At 39.8% G+C, this 14767-nt stretch overlaps 1 pseudogene; it reads left to right on the top strand.

Moving 5' to 3' along the window:
• Positions 1-9134: 9134 nt before the first annotated feature.
• LOC143890732 (transcription factor TCP15 pseudogene) lies at positions 9135-10721 on the top strand (annotated as a pseudogene).
• Positions 10722-14767: the final 4046 nt, after the last annotated feature.

The following is a 14767-nucleotide window of genomic DNA, read 5'->3' as shown; positions in this document are numbered from 1 at the left end:
TGTGAATACTGTTTTATTATTGAATATTATGTTTACCTCTTTTATTATTAACCCTTCCTTACCATTCCAAAAAAATAAAAAATAAAAAAAATCAACCTATCTAAACTAAAATATGTTATCATTCCCCCTCCTTTAAACTTAAAATCATAAACAAACTCTTCTTCCAATAGAATATTCATTGTGTGTGTTCTAATGGTCTCAAATTCTCGCTGCAAATTGGAGAAATTCATTACCTCATGTTTGTTTTAGACTTTTTTTTTATTAGTAAGTGGGGTTAGGCAGACCCCAACCAGAATTACAGGGCAAAAGATACAGAAGCTATAAACGGAGATAAAGGACTCCAGATGATTCTTCTAGGGCAATGTCTATGAGAGACTGGGGGAGATAATCAACTGGAATACTCTCTTTTTACAGGGCAATCACCTTTTGAGAGGAAATCAGCCCTCTATTTCCTTCTCTCCATTTGTGCGAGATAATCCAATCTTCAGATTGGGTAAGATTTTGCCGGATTTCAAAAAGAGTATTCTTTTTCCTCCAGGGGCATTTAAAATCCCCTTGAATGATCTTGACTGCCAGTAAGGAATCGGATTCGATCCACAATTTTAGGAGGTTTTTTTTCCCTGGCTAGCAGAATCCCATGATGAATTGCATTCAGCTCGAGTTCCTGGATTGGACTGGGTTCTTTGTCAATTGAGTAAGCGCCAATGATATACGTTTATCATTGGCGCTCGAGTTCCTCTTCGGTGCCCACATTGTAGAGTGGGCGGGACTCAGATGAGTCCCGAAAGATGCCCATGGAAATACGTTTATCGTTGGTGCTAAGCTTGTTTTGGATGGCTTGCCACCCGACCAGGCTGTGTTTTGGAATGTGGCCAGTGAACCACTTCGTTTTTGTTTTAGACTTGTATTTGCTTAATCCTAAGATTTATTAGTTTGTTAAATGAAGACTATGTTTATCTTGTTACAAATTATGATTAGGGATTTGGTAGCGTCCATTGCAGAAGGCATTTCGTGGATGCCCTGTTGCTTGTGAGAGCAGCCACACCGGCTCACTTTTCAGCAGATTTTGTCTTCATTCATGATGTGGCTGCTCTCACATGCAACAGCCCATCCGTGAAATGCCTTATGCCTTGTGCCAAATCCCATCCTGAGAAAACTCATGGGGTTTGAGGCCGTATAAATAAAATAAATATCCTTCTCTCAAGCACTAGGACACGACAATTTGTGGTAAGGATTCCGTGAATTCGAAAGGAGCTCTCTAACCCAACCTCTCCGTAGTCTCTCTTCAATCTTGAATCCCGAGCTGCATCTCCAAATCTCGAAGGTTCAACAACAAAACATACAATCTGACCTCATGAACATATACTTTATGGGTATTTTTACAATTGTTACTACCTTTATAATTTTTTAATGTTCTAAAGTTCCATCGAATATTATTTTTCATGCATAGCTGTAGCATACAAACGTGCGATAATTTGTAATAATATAAATACGGGATTCATTTAACAAACTAATAAATCTTTGGACTGATCAATTATAATCTAAAGCAAACGCGCGATAATTAAGTAACAACGCATTCGTTAATTTAATCTAGTTCTTTTTAGTCTCCAATATTAAGCGAGAAAGGAAGACCAATAGGATCTATCAATATAATATTTCATTAAGAATTTGTTTAGGGTTTTAGGTTTAGAGGAGGGGCTATAACATCAAATATTAGTTATTGAAGAGATTTTATATGGTGTGAGCATGTGTATAGACCAGTATTTTTCAAAAATTATTGTACGGGCCACACCATAGGATGATCCAAACCGTCCATTTAATAGGCCATAACGTAACTAGGTTGTTGCCCCAAAATCATTTCCATAGGATGGTCTCGTACGATCTATAAAGGTTTCCATAATATGCAGTTCCTCTGTAGATCGATGGGCTAGGAACATCCTATGGAAATGATTTTTTCGGCACAACCTATTTCCGTTGTGGTCCATCAAATGTATGGTTTGGATCATCCTATGGTGTAGCCCGTAGAGTACTTTTTGAAAAATACCAACATTTTCTATGTACTCCCTAAAACATATAAGAGGATTACTACTTAAAAGAATCTATCCAAGGTGCTTTGAACATTTCTTCTTCGAGTGTTTTATGTCGTGTTCATTAGCTGAATGGAGGTGTCACATTTGATATTTGATCCAGCGACAACCAACTTTTTCAGAGGCTGCCCTTAACAAATATCAAAAATACTATCGATAGTGGCATTTTTTTTATCATTTCGCTCTCTCAGGCTTAGTGCTTGTCGCTCTTATTTGTAGAGCCTTGGTTCCCCCTTCTCGCTTGTTCCGAGTTAGGGTTGGTTTGTGATCTTATTGTTCTATCTTTTTCTTTATCTAAGAAATCGGTAGGGGTCCCTGTTAAACCCCAGCTTACCTATAAAAAAAAAAGAAGATAGTGGAGTTTTTGTATGATTTCTGTGTGTATATGTATTTTCCCCAAAAAAATATAGTGGGGCCACCTAGTTTGAAGATCCAAACTGTTCATTTGGATTGCTCCAAGTCCAAGGTAGATAAGTTGGGCCCGAAAATCATCTCCAAAGGATGATCCTAACCTTTTGTTCTATAGACGCCATCCTTTGACAGATCCGACGGTTAGAATCATCCTTCGGGGATGATTTTTTACGCTCAATTTATTTACACTGGGACAATCCAAATGAACGGTTTGGATCTTCGAACAAGGTAGGCCCCACTATAATTTTTTGAAAAATACCCTAAAGTACAATTGCCTTGTTATACTTTTTGGTCATCCTTCCTGTATTAGTTAATATCTTGTCTATATTAATACCGTCAGAATGGTACATATGTAAGCTGGCCCTACAGTGATGCCATGGAGGGAAGGGATCTTTATTATGGTCTGTCGGAATGGGAACTGAAGGCCCTGTTTGTTTTACATTATGACAACCGATTGTGCACTCCCCAACTGATTATTGGACCGAAAATTGCACTAAATTTGAGCTGAATAATCGGTTGGGGACTCTACAATCGGTTGTCATAATCTAAGGGCCTGTTTATTTTAAATTATGACAACCGATTGTGGAGTCCCCAACTGATTATTGGACTCAAATTTAGTGCAATTTTCGGTCCAATAATCGGTTGGGGACTCCACAATCTGTTGTCATAATCTAAGTCATAATCTAAAACAAAAAGGGCCTAAAAAAACTGGCTCTTTGAGTCCAATTAATCAGTTTGAGACTTACAAACAAACTGGCGTACTTAAAATCACGTTTTGGCCATGTTTGGCAGCCATGAATGTTTTTTCTACGGAATATTGGCTTATCAAGTGGTGGAGAGGGACAAGGATGCTGCAGTGGGTGAGAAATGAGAATTGATAGAGCGCTTGAGTGAAGAGAGTGAAATGGCCGAAAAAAATGGGAAAAGAAAAACTCTATTTTGAATAGAGTTTCTGTTGTTAGTGACCAAAAAACAGCGAAAAGAAAAACTCTATTCAAAATAAGAGTTTTTGTTCCTTATTTGCATCATCCCCTCCTTATTTGACCCATGTTTGGCTGCCAGGAATTTGTTTTCATGATAAATCGGATAGGGATGAGAGTCAAGTCCTTTCAGATCAGCAAACAAGATCCCGGAAATGACTTTCTCTGTGACGATAAGTTACATAAAAAACTGGAAAAATGCTGATCCAGTTGAGTTGATGATGCCTGATTTACCCTCATCCTCATCTCCACTTGACGATGCCCAATTTATCATGAAAAACATTTCCTTGCAGCCAAACGCGCCCTTGGTAAGCTGATATTCAACAGGAAAAAAAATTCATGGCCGGCAAACATAGAGATTTTGTTCATACGTAGTCATTTCATCTCTCGACAAGGCCTACCCTGTCCGTATCATACATGCTCATGTTAGGCTTCTCGTGCTTAGAGCCTGTGTTAAAGGGAGTGGGTGTACCAAACAAAAATAGGGGGTTGGTATAATTAACAACAATCAATCTCCCACCAGTAAAAATTGGGGTAAAGTATGTATGGGAATCTGCATAGAATTCTTTCACTATGGAGAGCGCAGCTCCTAATCCCGGATGAAGTGGCACGTCCAAATGTGATGTGACTGGTGGCTATTAGTTTTAAAAGTGCTGACGTCAGCCCTAATCATATCAACAAGTGATGAACTAGGAGTGCAACAAGTGATGAACTAGGAGTGCGACTCGGGCCGGCCCGTAGTACCATTACCTCAACCTTAATCGGATCCAACCTGAGTCTTGGGTCAAAGTTCAATCCTTCTCTAGATCTCTCAACCCTAACCCAACCTGGCAACCTGTCTAACCCAATTTTCTAATTTGGGCCGGATTGAGTTCGGGTTTTCACAGGGCAAACAATGAAAAAATATGACTTAAACTGGGAGTTGCTACCATCCATTGCAGAAGGCATTTCACGGATGGCATGTTGTATGTGAGACCAGCCACATCATGAATGAAGACAGAGGCGGAGCCAGAGATTTACACTTTGGGGGCCGGACTATAAAATTTACACTTGCCTACATTGGTCATTGTGTGTGTGTGGGGGGGGGGGGGGGGGGGGGTTGAGGGGGGGTCTCGTGGCCACTAAACTACCTAAGCATGCATGTACAGCCATGCACCTTTAAAGGGATTTTGCAAGTCAATCCTCATGTGCCTCCGCCCCTCATGTTATATGTGGCTGCTCTCATATGCAACAGGCTATCCGCGAAATGCCTTCTACAATGGATGCTAGCAAATCCCAGACCATAATCATAATATTTTGAAAATTGCAATAAAATCACGATAAAATTAGGGTGACGAGATCGGGGACATGTTGGGTTGTTCAGCCTTAACCCTACGTCCGTCCGAAATTAAATAGGTTGGCCTTTTCCAACCCTAACCCAACCCAACCCAAGGAGATGCCACTTCCAACACAACCTCAGCCAAAATTGTAACTTGTTAGGCTCGGATTGAGCCCAACCCAAGTAACACTTCTAGGCGAAGCATAGAATTTTCTTCGTGATAGCACGATGCTGGAAAAAATAAAGTGGGAGCTACTTCATAGAATGATCCAAACCACTCATTTGCTCATTCCAACATAAATAGGTTGTTGTACCCCGAAATTCACCTCAAAAGATGATCAAAACCCTCCGATCTGTATGCCACTACTGGTTATAGAAACCTTTACAGATCGGAGGGTTAGGATTATCCTACAGAGATGACTTTCAAGGTACAATCTATTATTTACATTGGGGAACAACAGATGAATGGTTTAGATCATCCTAGGGCTTTATTGTAATTTTTATAAAATAATATATCATCGGGTGTAATTAATTTTTCCATGGAGTGTTTTTTTGGAAATTTTTGTGAGGAAAACTTTTATGGAGATGATGATATTTTCACATCCCCCCCCCCCCCCCATTAAGTACACACCCTCCTATAACCTGATTTGACGTGAAAAGTGGGCAACTTTATGTCAAATCACGTTATCGGGGGGTGTGCAAGTACTGCAGTGGGGTGAAAATATCATCACCCAAGAAAAGTTTCAAGCCAATAATTTTATCTCCATAGAATATTATTTTCCGTGTAGTTTTTTATAACTTATGCATAGCATGGGTGGGAAGAGAATTTATATAGCGGACGGTCGTATTTTTATGGGTGATCTAAACCGTTCATTTGTTAGGATCACCCAAAAAATGTGGGCCCCACTATTTTTTGGTGCAGCACGATGGTCCACCATATAAGTGCAGCCAAAATAGTGAGGCCCACATTTTTTGAGTGATCTAAACGGCTCATTTGTTAGGATCACCCAAAAAGATGTGGGCCCACTGTTTTTTGTGGCTGCACGTGCATGCACGATGGTCCACCATATAAGTGCAGCCTAAAAAAATAGTGAGGCCCACATTTTTTGGGTGATCTAAACAGTCCACCATATAATTTCTCTCGGTGGGGCTCACCATGGTTTTAAATTTCGACAGAAATTTCGGATTTTGGTCCGAAATTTCGGTTAATTGTAAATTAAAAAAAAAATAAAAATATGTTACAAAATTTTGGAATTTCGGTCCGAAATTTAGAAATGCATTAAATATTGTTTTTTAATTAATTCCACCGAAATTTCGTTTTCCAAATGTCCGAAACGGTTACCGAAACCGAAATTTTAAACCATGGTGCTCACCATTTTACATCTTATATTTTGATGATTGGGCCCACCATTTCACACATCTTTTTGATGGGGTTGGACCCATCATCTCTAATCATGGACCTCGGCCCACTGATTGGATGGGGAGCCCACCATTTTACAGTTTAATTACACATGCATAGACGCCTAGACGGGGACAGGCCCACGAATGCTAGTTTAAATATACGCGCAGACACCAGGTACAAACTATAGAGTTCCTGACAGCCTAAGTTGTAGCCTTGTAGGACCCACTAGCCACTAGAGAATAATTCATATCACAAAATTTGTGGGGGGGGGCATCAGAAGAAAGAACCATTCATCTGATACGTCCATTTTCGCACCTAGAGGGTAATCTCCATAAATCCTAGGGTTGTTATTAGCCTATGAAGCAATGTTTTTCATCCACTCATTCTGCAATTGGTGGGCCCTACTATAGCTGTTTCGAGGTTCTAGGGCTGACATAAGCCCTAAAGAAGGGGAGGAGGTGGTTGATCCCTTCAGACAGGGAAGATTCCAACTGTCTGATGACGTGGCAGGGTCAGGCCACCCACCATCTGCGCCAGAAGGGCGAGAGAAGGACATTCCGAAGATTAGCTGGACACTGGGCCCCACCTCTAACCGCTCCTCTGTCCCCAATAAATGGCGCCAATACATACATATGTACATATCCCTCTACTCATTTCTCAGCTCGGCTCACTTTTTTCTATTGCCTGGCTTAGCTATCTCAACTTCCCATTTAGGCTACTGATATTGGCACCACTATGTTTTAATAATTGCACAAACTCAGCTTGTCTTGATACCCTTCTTTAATCGGCTTCTGAGAGCTTTTTTGGAACTGTAATGACCTTTGACAGCCATTCTAAATAATAAAAGACAAGATGAGTTGCTGCAATTATTAAACCATGGTAGTGTCGACATCAGTAGCCATTTAGGCTACTTGGGTTGCAATTTGACTAAAATGTCCCTGCTTCCTCTCTTTAATCATGATTAGGGCAAAGTTCTTATACTTTTAAAGGCTAAACCCAAATAAATATCTGTTTAATTTGATCTCTTGATCTGCCAAGTGGCATGTGTGTAGAACACACATCGAGTGGTGGTCCCCCACTTGATTAGCTATTTAATCAAAGATTAGAAAGATTTTGAAATGTGCTCTCAGCAAAGTTACAATGTGATTAGAATTATCTTTGGTCGGGTCTCCACGCTTGATCGACTATTGGGATTTGATCCCTAGAGCTAACAATCTTTTGATTAGACCGGATGGGTGATCCTAGCCATCGAAATTTAGTGAGGTCATTTCAAACAGATCATCACTCTGTTTAATTATGATGGCTAAATTATTCTACTCCTTAATTTTTTTTTATATCTTTTCTCTCTCTTTTTTTTAATGGTGGCGAGCCAGGTTCAGACCCATGATCCTAACATCCAGACCATATGTCTCAACCTCAGGTCCACATGATATATAGTGCACGCGGAATATGATTATTAATTATCTTAATATTTATCAATCACAAGTTTTAGTTTTGAATACTTTGATGTATTGTATCTAATCATGTGTTTTATATTGTATAATCAAGATTATCATTGCATTGTTTTGTTAACCTTGGAATGTTTCATAGTTTGTAAATTATAAACTATTGTGTAACTTCTCTTTAAGCATGAGGATCCCAACACTTCCTCTTTTTCTCTTTCACTTCTTCTCTACCATCACACCTGCCCACAACATCTGCCTTATGTCCTCTAACAACCAACTTAAATATCATGTTACATCCTTGAAAGGGAGAAGATTTTGTGTATTGAACTTAAAACATTGTTAGGTGATTAATGGATTTCCTTAAAACCCACTTAGGTAAAATTATGTCATCTTGCACCCATGTTTTTCATTGAGAATGGGTGTAATTTGCCCCACATTTGGAAAGTGATAAGCTTATGATTATCATTTTAACTTCATTTGCCTATTTAATCAAGATGTCGCCTAGTCAAACACGGGTCTTAATCTTCATGTCGGTGTCTGAAATAGTGATTAAGTCATTTCAAATGGTCTGTGTTGGACTAAATTGATTGCTAACAAAACCCTAATTTGATTTTCATGCTTAAAGTCATGTTCTACGACAAAAGAGCAATGTGCGCAACAGTGGCCCTACCACTAGGATGTCGACGATCTTTCTTAAATATCCTAATCGGGTTCCTATTGCCTGAATCTGACAATATTAGTTCATCAAATATATCAATCAAAGGATAAAACCATGATAATCTAGCTATAATTGTCTGGATGTTAGAAATTTTCAGTCCTTTCCCTATAGAACAGCTCTTAATTCAGTCGGAATTGTTACGAAAATGTCATGGTCTGATGTAATGGTGATGGGTCGGCGAGATTCCCCTAATAGGGCACAAGTGGAAGGTGTACCTTGTCGACACTGATGTGCAACGTGTTACCAATAGTCATCTAAAATAGTTTAAGGGCTAAAAGTACATTTTAAGTACACTTTCAAAATCTAAGTGAACTTTAATTATTTTTTATAATAAGGTTTGAAGGGTTAGATGGAGTTAATTATTAAAAATATTTACATTGTACATGGGTGTAAAGCCTTCTCATTCCTTCCCTCTTTGTTTAGGTTTTAATGAAAAGAGGGGAGGGGAGGATATGAGCTAAGCTCTCGATACCCACCGAGGGCTTAAAAAAACCCTAACCCTAGCCAAGGCATTGAAGGCTTGAAATAGTCAGAACCATGGTTAAGGAGAAAGGCAAATTCCAAAGGGAGAAGGCAATGATTACTTGAATGAAGTGAGACCCAGTTGATTATCTTTACTTTACAGTCTCTGGTTTATTTTTTTGACTTGGAAATGGGACCCACTTTGGGCACCACTGTCTTTATGGATTGGATGAAAAAGAGCACCGCACGTGGAGTCTGAACCAAGAGACTGGCCAACCACAATAAAAGGAAGAAAGACACTGAAAAAAGAAGAAAAAATAAAGCTTAGTAAAGCAAATATTTTTCAAAAAACTTTGCTTTTCATCCCACCATATAATTCCCACTCATTGTATTTGTTGCTTAAAGCTTCCCTTCCTTCCCTTATCTTCTCCTCCCTACTGAGATCATTCTCTCAAAGGGATTTCAAGAAGGAAACATACATAGACACAAACACACAGAGAGAGAGAGAGAGAGAGAGATATAGAGATATAGAGAGGAAGAGATTAGGGTTTCAGGTGCAATTAATTAGCATAGGATTATCCTATGTGATCATGGATGACAATAAGGGAATCCGTAGGCCGAATTTTCCATTACAATTGCTTGAGAGGAAGGAAGATGATGAGTGTTCGAGTTCCGGGTACCCTTCGTTGGAGATATCGACGGCGGCAACGACCGGAATCAGATCAAATTCAGGTCTAGAGATGGCCGGAATCCGATCGAATTCCAGTCTAGAGATAGTTGAGGCGCCGAAAAAGCCACCTCCAAAGAGGACATCCACTAAAGATCGACACACGAAGGTCGACGGACGTGGCCGAAGGATCCGTATGCCGGCGACTTGTGCCGCTAGAGTTTTCCAACTGACCCGAGAACTCGGCCACAAGTCGGACGGAGAAACCATTGAATGGTTACTCCAACAAGCTGAACCGGCGGTGATCGCTGCCACCGGAACTGGGACAATTCCTGCGAATTTCACCTCCCTCAACATCTCTTTACGTAGCTCAGGTTCTAGCATGTCGGCTCCATTGAAGAGCTCATACTTTAATCACACATTGGCAACCCCACAATTCAGGATGAGGAGCGAGTGGGAACGAAACATGGACGAACCCCAACACCGGATTTTATTCCCTGGCGCCGGATTCCCAACGGAAAATATGTCTCCCCTCCTCAATTTGCACTCCAACAACATGAATCAAGGGTTACAAATTAAGCCCGAGTTGCGTGAGCCGTGTTTAGATATGCTAGAGGCCAATTCAGGTGAGGCGAAGAAGCGGCGATCGGAAATTGAGCTTCAACATCATCAGATGGGTAGCTATTTGTTGCAACCAGCAGCCGGAACGGTCCCATTGAGTCACAATCCTGCAGCACTTTGGATGGTGACTAACCCTAATAACCAAGGAATGACTAGTGGTGACCCCATATGGACATTTCCTTCTGTAAGTAACACAACTATGTATAGAGGTTCTATGTCTAGTGGGTTACATTTTATGAATTTTCCTACACCTATGGCTCTACTAGCTAGCCAGCAGTTGGGTTCCGGCATCGGCGGCACGTCGGAAGGGCACTTGGGTATGCTTGCCGGACTGAATGCTTACCGGCCGGTGATGGGCGGCAACAGTTCAGAGTCTCCGGCGGGGTCCCACCAGTACCATGGAGGGGAAGAAAGACATGATAGTCACTCATAGATCATTCACATATCTATCTTGATGTTTTTTGTTTTAAATATATACGTTTGCAACAGACGTGCGGTTTTCGTGTCTAATTTTCTGATTTTTATCGCCTTTTCTTGTGTTTGTGGGAGAATGATGGGTTTTGGGAATTGAAAAATGTTGAAACTGAAATGGGTATTGCTGGTTTGGCCATGGTCTTCTTCTTCTTCTTTAGGTTATAACGAAATCCTATGTTCAATTTAAGTCACTATTAGTTTGCTTAATCAAGGATCCTTAATTCGAAAATATGCTTAGGGTTCTGGGGGGCTTAATTCTCTACTGTGAGCAATCAAGAGCTTGGATTTATTCATTCTCAATACAATTTACATGGAAGAAAATCTATGTTTCCCACACACACAGTCTCTCATATATATATATATATATGTCTGCTTTCTGTTGGTGTAAATCAATATAAATTATTGCAAGGGAACCGATCGACATTGACACCTTTCGATCTACATGAACCAAGTAGAGCTACATATGCTTCTTATTTATTAAAATTAATATAAGCACATAATCCTTATAAACATATGGTTATAATGTAGGGTTTAGCAAAGAACAATGAGGGGTACTAATAGGAATATCCCTGAAGCAAGTGTATCTTCCCTATCAGGTCTCTAATCAAAACATAGCAAAATAAAATTCTACTATTAGGAATATCCCTGGAGCAAGTGTATCTTCCCTACCAGGTCTCTAATCAAAACATAGCAAAATAAAATGCTACTATTAGGAATATCCTTCAACCAAGTGTATCTTCCCTACCAGGTCTCTAATCAAAGCATAGCAAAATACAATGCTCTTACAATAAATCGATGGATTACAATGAATCTCTCTCTCTCTCTCTCTCTCTCTCTCTCTCTCTCTCTCTCTCTCTCTCTCTCTCTCACACACACACACACACACACACACATATTGACATATACAATTTTGTAGGAAACCCTATCTCCCATTCTTATTTTAAAATACATGTAACTAGTTGCAGGAGAGATATAGGGCTGTTATATTGGCATACACAATTCTGTAGGTAACTCTATATCTGTGTTGGCATACACAATTCTCTCTCTCTCTCTCTCTCTCTCTCTCTCTCTCTCTCTCATACTGGAATGCCGTTTGGATACATGGATTTAATAATCCAAGATTGTATCATCATGGATTTTTCAAGCTAAATCCTAACAATCCTAAAAAAATGTACAGTCCAGGTTTTAGCTCATCCAATCCAGGTTTTAGCCCATCCAATCTAGGTTTTAGCTTATTAAATCTAGGTTTTAACTTGTAAAATCCAGGATTTTACAATCCTGGATTGTAACTAGTAGAAGGAGAGATGGAGATCTTATTTTGCATAGGTGGAAGCCCCCTGCTCAAAACATGTATAAGGTTAATTTCGATGGTGCGAGTTCCGGCAATCCGGGTCCGGCAGGAGTGGGAGGGGTTTGTCACAATGATAAGGGGGATGTTATGTGGGCATACTACGGCTCTATTGGTGTGTCTGATTCCTCGGATGCGGAAGTGAGGGCGGCACATTTTGGCATTTTGAATATTGATAGAAGGGTGATGGATCAGACCATTTTTGAGGAAGATTCGTTAAATGTGATTCGTTGGCTGAAAGGTGGGGTGGCTCCTCCGTGGAGATTTCTTTCCATTTTTGATGAGATTGAGGACTTAACTGCGGGGTCCGCTATCGGCTTTCAACATGTTAGAAGATCGGCAAATGATAAGGCGGATGCGCTAGCTAAGCGTGGTGTCTCCGGTGGTTCTATTCTGTGGTTCGACCACCTTCCTCCCTGAAAAGGGGTTTTCTCTGTATTTTGTTTTTTCTTTGTTCCTGTTTCTTTCTTGCTTCCTATTGTAGATATGGGTGGTCCATCTCGGCCTCCTAAATTTGCTATATATCATTATTGCCATTTCAAAAAAAAAAAAGGAGAGATGGAGAGAAAGAGAGAGCAGATAGAAAGAAAACTGTTATAATTGCATACACAATTCTGTAACTTTCTCTATCGATCCTACTACTAGTTACATACATGTGAAACTTAGAGAGAGAGAGAGAGTTGCTTGCAATCCATAGATATTTTTGGTCGCATTCTTCTCCAACAAAACATGTGGCATGTGTCTATGCTGATTGGTGCCATTGATTAGGTGGGTCCCTATCCAACTCTTCTTTCAAACCATATCGAGATCTGTTCCCCTCTCGGGACCCATGCTAATTTCAACGATCGAAATTTGGTTCAAAAGATCCTCATCTGATCAAGGGCCAGGATCATTCATTCAGCATGGGCCCACAACCACGACCCCACTCATGACCTATTCTTTTCTAATTAGTCAATCACATCAATGGGCCCCACTATCAATGGCCCCAACAGAGACTTAAACCGAGCTATGATCCCATATATCCACATAATCTAAGATCTAAGATGACCACAAATGGATGGTTAACTAGCAATTTCGAGGAGTTAGAATTTTGGCGTATGGCCCATCTATGATGGGGCCCACAGAATTGAAAATACTATGATGGGCCCACGTAATAGAATGAATTTGGTGTATGGCTCATCTATGATGGGGCCCACAGGATGATCAGATTGGATGAATTTGGCAAAAATCAGGGACATGATTGGATTTTTGGAAGTTAAGTGGACTCTTTTCCTAGATAGATTCCCACTCTCTTTCTGCCTTTTTCTCTTCTAATCCCACGACGATAATGATATAGACATTTCTACGTCTTGTCTTTTCTTCGTACACGTAGAAACAGTGAAATCAATCATTAGATAAAAGAGAAACTTGGAGATCACGTCTAATAATTTTCAATTTTTTAATCAAAACAATAATTTTCCTTAATTATCTCACTCCTACCATGGATGATAAAATTATCATGTTACTCCCAATTGAAAATTTACATGCATACAGATTTCACACTGATAAGGATTTTAGGCCATTTTATCTAGAGGTCATATTACTCCAATCATCGTCCTTTATAGAGAATTTTTTTTTTTTTTTTTTTGGAGGGGGGCAATTCTACTCTCACAAATGCATTGAGTGCCACCAGAACTTCGAAGTTAAGCGTACTTGGGCAAATGTAGTACGGGGATGTGTGGCCTCCTGAGTTGTTCTCGTGTTGCACCCCTACCCTTTGGGATGGAACCTTTAGCTCAATGGCCAAGGCTTTGTTCTTTAACCGGAAGGCCGGAGGTTCAATCTTAGCTTATCTGTCAGAGATACAGAGAGGTATTTATGTCTCGACTTCATGTCTTAACCTTGAGGTTGCTGTTCAATACAAGATTACCTACTAATATAAGGTATTTAAAAGCTATAGGGAGATTTAGATACGTAAAATGTTTAATAGCTACGAGTAAATCTACATCCATGTAAGATATTTATTAGTTGGGATTTGCTAGGGAGCATTGCAGAAGACATTTCGCGGGCTGGCTGTTGCATGAGAGAGCAGTCACATAGGCTCACTTTTCAACAGATTTTGTCTTATTCTGCTCTCTTATGCAACAGCTCATTGAAAACAACCCCAATTAGTAGGGTATAATACGCAGGCCGGGCAGCCAATCTCAAGGGTTTATTCACGATAAAAAATTTCCAAGCAGGATAGCCAATCCCAAGAACAACTTATCCAAGGATTGGATAAGATTGCTTGTGTGGGGTTTGAGATCCGTAAAGACACCATGCGTGAGTTGCCGGTTTCTTCGTTGGGTCTTCATAATGTTTCCAATACTTAAATTTTTTCCATGGAACATTAGCTTACCCAAGGGTGAGTGAGGGCAGGAGAGGGAGAGACTTGAGAGGAACTGAGAGAGGAGAGAGTAGAAAAAGGCTGAAAACAAGGAAAAAACTATATTCAAAATATGACATATATATATATATATATATATATATATATATATATATATATATATATATATATATTTAGCCACTTCCTCACATTCTCCTCATTCATGTCTTCTCAAGTCTCTCCTTCTCCCATCCTCACTGCCCCTCTCTCACCATAAGCTAATATTCGATGGAAAGAAGTCCTCAACATTATCATAAGCTAAAATTATTTCTATGATATATGTGTCTTCCTTTTCCTTAATGGAACAATCACGTGAATTAGTATCTTACATTAGTAAAAAAGTTGAAAAAAAAAATTGAAAAATTAATACTTCTTGGAGAAAATATCTCATGGTTGTTAAACGCAAGGTTTTAAATTTCAGTTTCGGGAT

This window comes from Tasmannia lanceolata, unplaced genomic scaffold, assembly GCF_043159265.1.
Source record: "Tasmannia lanceolata isolate RefF3 unplaced genomic scaffold, GAP_Taslan_0.1 ptg000013l, whole genome shotgun sequence".
Taxonomy (NCBI): Eukaryota; Viridiplantae; Streptophyta; class Magnoliopsida; order Canellales; family Winteraceae; genus Tasmannia; species Tasmannia lanceolata.
The sequence above is the reverse complement of the archived record's forward strand: the minus strand, read 5'-3'. Positions and strand labels throughout refer to the sequence as shown.